The sequence below is a fragment of the Delphinus delphis genome, chromosome 1 (genome assembly GCF_949987515.2).
Source record: "Delphinus delphis chromosome 1, mDelDel1.2, whole genome shotgun sequence".
NCBI lineage: Eukaryota > Metazoa > Chordata > Mammalia > Artiodactyla > Delphinidae > Delphinus > Delphinus delphis.
Window position 1 is genome coordinate 96,003,155 of NC_082683.1, and position 5,571 is coordinate 96,008,725.

Here is a 5,571-nt window from a genome sequence, read left to right on the forward strand (position 1 = left end):
CATGGGAAAAGTTGCCTTTGGTGTGTGAATGGCAAAAATGGAGTCGGAGGGGTGAGCAGTAGCTGCTGGGTGAGACCCAGCTCAGAAAGCATTTTTCAAGGTACGGGGGGAAGGAGGGTTCTCTCCAACTTCCAGTCTTGTTACCAAAACCTCCTGCATTATCGCTGTCCCAAACACATTCATCTGCATATCTGTTTAATAGGAAAATGGACAGAAACCAGCCAAACGTCAGGCCTGCCCACCAGCCCCTGCCCCAGCCCAGCCTAGCCCAGCATGGCTGGTTGGGCTCTGTCCAAGGGCCCAAGGGGCCTGTAAGGATGAGGCTCCTTGACCACTGACCCCTGCTGTCCGGGTCCTCGCAGGCTCTGAGGTGAATGAGCACTGTCTCTGGACTGGGAACTAGGGGAGGCTGGCAGAGGGAGAGCCAGCAAGCTGTGTGAGTGGCCTTAAGCCCTGATCTTCCTTCTGGGAGTGGAGAGGAGACCAAGGATGCAGACTTCCAGGGGCAGAGGGGTGTTGGGAAGGTTCAGAGTGATTGAAGGCCCAGCATAGCCCAAACACACACCCTGGGCAAGGCTGGGATAAAAGGGGCCTCCCCACCACTAAGAATGTGGTGGACAAAGTTTTGCATCAGTGGGTCTCAACCCTGGCTCACCTGAAACTAACTTAGGTTGTTTCCAAAAATACTGGTACCCAAGCCCCACCCTAGATCAACAAAATGAGAATCTCAGGCGTGAGGCTCAGACACCAGGCATCAGAAATTTTTCAAGACATTTCAAGTAATTCAAATGTGATCCTGGATGAGAAGCATGTAGAGCTACACTGTCTGATATGGAAGTTATTTGGGTTTAAATTAATTAAAATGGAATAAAAGTAAACATTCAGTTTTTCAGTACTACTAGCCACACTTCAAAGTTCAATAGCCACGTGTGGCTACCATGTTGGATAACACAGAAACAGAACATTTGCATCATCTCTGAAATCATATTGGACAGCGCTGCACAAAAGTTTGTGTCCCCAGACTTAGGAGAACAAGGTTATAGGGTCAGAATGGGCACCAAGCAAACATGCCTGGAACTAAGTACCCAGGTATCTCAGTTACCCCTCTCTGTGCCCTGAGCCCCCACTACCACCCTGTCTCTCATCATTTCCCTTAAGCTAGCTCTTCCCTTTGTATCAAAAGCTCTTCAGAAAAGATTTTTGAAGAAACTTATTCATATTTTTTTCCTTCAAGTCACAACTTAAAAGTTGCCTCCTCTGAGAAGCCTTCCCAGCCTGACCCAGGTCCCGGAGGCCCACCCTAGCTCAATTCCTTCCTCCCCTGTTCTCCCACAGACTGAGAGCCTGTTTATTTGTCTGTCCCGCCAGGCCACTGACTATGGCAGGAACTGTTCTGTATCCCTCCTTGCATCCCAGTACCTGAGAGTATCTGGCACAGAGTAGGTACCCAATAAATGTGCATCAAAAGGTTAATACTGAATGCATGACAAAGGTATAGTAAGGCAAATTCTGACCAGATTTAATGGTGGCCTTTTCTAGGGGCTTACTTGATATTAACCACTGGAATAGATATCCAATAACTACAATTCATTAGTAGAGGAGGTATTTTCAGCAGGTCTCCCTGGCTTCTGTTGGAGATGGGGCTAGGTTAGAGCCCTAACTGATCACTGGGCAGTGGATGGAATGTAATTTCAAGGACTTTAAGCAAGGATTGGCAAACAAACAAATGCCCCTGCCCCTCACTTGCCTTTCCAGAGGCCCCAGGAGGTATCCAGAAAGAAATGCCAGAGAATCTCAGTAGCCTTTCCTGGACTTCATGTGCTGCAGGTGCTGCTTCAGAAGTGTTGTATCTGTGGAACGACATCAACTTTGGATTCAGAGCCAAAGAACTTAAGCCATTGGCTTGGATCTCTTCCTGCTGTGTGCACTTGGGGAAGTATTTAATCCCTTTGAACCTCAGGTTTCTCCTCATCTTTAGAACTGGCTTAAGAATACAAGCCAGGTATACCTGGCCTGAGGTTCAAATGCAGGGACAAACCCCAAAGCGCCTTGTGGACTCTAAAGGCTGCCCGCAGATAAAGTGTGTTCTGATGCTGCCCCTGCCAGCTGGTCCCGTGGTGCCCAGGCCAAACACAGCTCCTCTCTGGGCAGGCACTGGGGACCCAGGATGCTGCCAGAGCCTGGCTGTACTCAGCAGAAGGTGGCAGAGCCAGGTGCTTCCTGCTGGGATGAGGATTCAGATACCTTGTAGCTCAAGGATTTGGGGCTGAAGGAAGACTGAGCAGGAAGTGGCCCTGGGACATAGCGGGTGCCTGTTAACAGGCAGGGTCAGGAACTCTGGCTTTGAGTATGCAAGCAGAAGGGCCCAGCCAAACCCCAAACCATTATCCGGCCAGAGCCAGGAAACTGAATCAGAGACAACCAGGAAGAAGCCTGAGGTTAACCTCATGCAGACTGCAGGCCATGGCAAGGAAGGGGTTGGGGTGGCCTAGGGTCTGGGCAGGGGCTGGGTGGGTATCTGATGACCCCCTGAATGAGGAGCTAAAGTCATTAGGGGGTGGGCAGTGACTAGGCAGCCTGAGGCCCAGGTCAGCTGCAGGGCAGCCCTGGGGAAAGAGACCATGTTTCCCGACAAGGGCCCCCAGCCCCCAGTGAAGGCACCCTCTACCAGAGCAGCACTTTTGTCCCCTGGTTTCCTGGGCCAGTTTCTGGGAAGGGGGGTGACCAGGCTCTGCCGCCCTGGATGCTGGGACTGCTGAGGGAACAAAGTGGACTGTGCCAGCCTGTAAGGCCCCCTGGCAAAGTAAGGAACCACAGAGACGCTCGCTCCCAAAGCCCTGCCGCGGCTGTGGCAGCTGTGGTCCCACCCCTGGTCTGGGACCACAGGGAAGCCCACAGGTTGACCCCCATGGCCCTGTGTAGAGTCCACATGGATGCAGCTCCGGGACTGGGTGGCCGTGGGGCAGAAGAGGTTATGGATTGGGGAGTGCGGGAGGCTGGGTCAAGGGAGTTGTCGGGTGAATTTCTGGAGGATGGCTGGGTGAGAATGCCATGTTGGACTCCAGCCTCTCTGGCCCACAGGCCCCATCACTACCCCGAGGTCCTGGACTCCTGCCCCAGCCTCTCTTTGCATGTGTGCCCCTAGTGAGGTCTGTGAGGGCTGGAGCCTCATCCTCATCCACTCATTCATTTCCCCATTGATTGCTAGACACTGAGCACAGAATGGTGAGCAGAAGAGCCAGTGGGGGAGACAGGTATTATCCAAACAACCACACAAATAAGTATCTAATCATAAAATGTAAATAGATGTAGGAAGATACAAGTGCTGTGAGAGCTTCTAATAGGGGGCCTGACCCAGGATGCAGGGCCTTGCAGGCCTTCAGAATGATTAAGGCAGAAGAAGCCATAGGATGGTTTCAAGCAGCGTGGCATGGTCTATTCCTCTCCCTTATTCAGTGCCGCCAACAAGGATGAACAGTTTTCATTGATCAACTACCCATTATGTGTGAGGTACTCTATAAAAATGCAATTTCATTCAACCCTACAACAACTCCATGAGCTAGGTGCTAACATCCTCTTTTTTTTCCTTAGAGAAGCATAAAATTTGGTCAAGGTCACAGCAGCTGGTAAGTGGCAGAGTCTGGATTTGAACCCAGGTCTGTGTGTTTTCAAAGCCCACACTCTTGTCACATCACACCCTAGTGACAGATACTTGTTGTGCAAACAGACAGCTTGTGCCAGCCTGGGGTTGAAGGTCCCCAGGGCCTTAGCATCCTCTGCCTTATTCCCCTCAGAAGGACTGTTTAGTCTGGCACTGGATAGCGAGTGTGCCTATGACAGATTTCTACTCTCTTGACCCTGTTCCTAACCCTGAATCCACCATGAAAGGAGGAAGGCCCCTCCTGGGCAATGTGCCCACCATCTGAGCCTCTGGGAACAGCCCTTCTCGACTACCAGTCCTGCCATTGGCTTCCTTTGTCCTGGACCCTTTGTAACCCAGATGTTTTCTCCATGCCTGCCTTTTGGGCATCTCCCAGGCCCCTGGTTAATTATTGGCCCAGGAGACATCTGGGCACTGATCACTCCAGCTGGTAACAGTCTTTAGCATCATTTTTATTTTGCCTGATGGGACCTTCTCAGATGAAGAGGCTGGAAATTTGTTCTCCTCACACCCAGTCAGACACCCAGGGGAGGTCATCCAGGCCTGGCTAGGATTGTGTGGGCAAGGCTGGATCAGGACCACTAAATGTGACATCTACAGGTTCAACACACTCTAGTGATTCTGGAGAGACAAGCCAAAGGCTGAGGAGTGGAAGGAGCAGAAGCCTCCCCCTGAGTGTGATGTTTGGGAGAGCCTCAAAGAGGCATCATGATCAGAGTGCACTGAGGGTGCTCAATCTGTGCTGGTTTTCCTAAAATGAGCTCCATGCCCATAGGTAAGAAGCCCACTCTGACAGTCTACTTACCCGAAGAAGAGCTTCAGGCTTGAAGGGAATTTGGCCCAAGGCCTGTGTTATGTTCAGGGTATTTTTCTACAGCAGCAACAGCAAAAACGTCCTGGGGAAGGGGTAGAAATCTGATTTCCAGAGTTGCTGCATTATATCATTTTAAATGTCTAGTTTTAACAACAACAACAAAATTACAAGGCATGTAAAAATACAAGAAAGTATGGGCCCTATGTAGGGGAAAGAAGCAATCAATAGAAACTATCCCTGAGGAAGCCCAGACATTGGACTTATTAGGCAAAGACTTTAAATCAGGTATTTAAAATGTGTTCAGAGACTAAAGGAAACCGTGTCTAAAGAACTAAAGGAAAATATGAGAACAATGTCTCACCAAACACAGAATATCAACAAAGATGTAGAAATTATAAAAAAGGAATCAAATAGAAATTTTGGATTTGAAAATTAGAATAACTAAATGAGAATTTCCCCACAAGGGCTCAGTGGTAGATTTAAACATCCAGAAGAAAAAATCAATGAATTTGAAGATAAATTCATTGAGATTATTCATACTGAATAACAGAAAGAATGAAGAAAAATGAACAGAGACCAATGGGACATCAACAAACATACCAACATATGCATAGTAAGAGTCCAAAAAGGAAAAGAGAGAGAAACAAAAGAGTATAAAGAATATTTGAAGAAATAATGTTTGGAACTTTCCAAATTTGATGAAAAACATTCATCTGCACATCCAAGAAGCTCAGCAAAGTTTCAAAAGGCAGAGACTCTTGAAAGCATTAAGAGAGAAGTGACATATGGTACCGGGAATCTGCAATAAGATTAACAGCTGATTTTTCATCAGAAATCATGACGTCCACACGTTAGTCCACAAAAGAAGTCTCATTAAATTTAAGAGGATAAAAATTATATCAAGCATTTTTTCTGACCACAATGATATAAAACTAGAAATCAATTACAGGAAGAAAAATGGGAAAAGCACAAACATGTGGAGACTAAACATGCTACTAAAAAACCAATGAGTCAGTGAGTAAGTCAAACTGGAAATCAGAAAATACCTCGAGACAAATGAAAATGGAAACACAACTTTCCAAAATCTATGGGATAC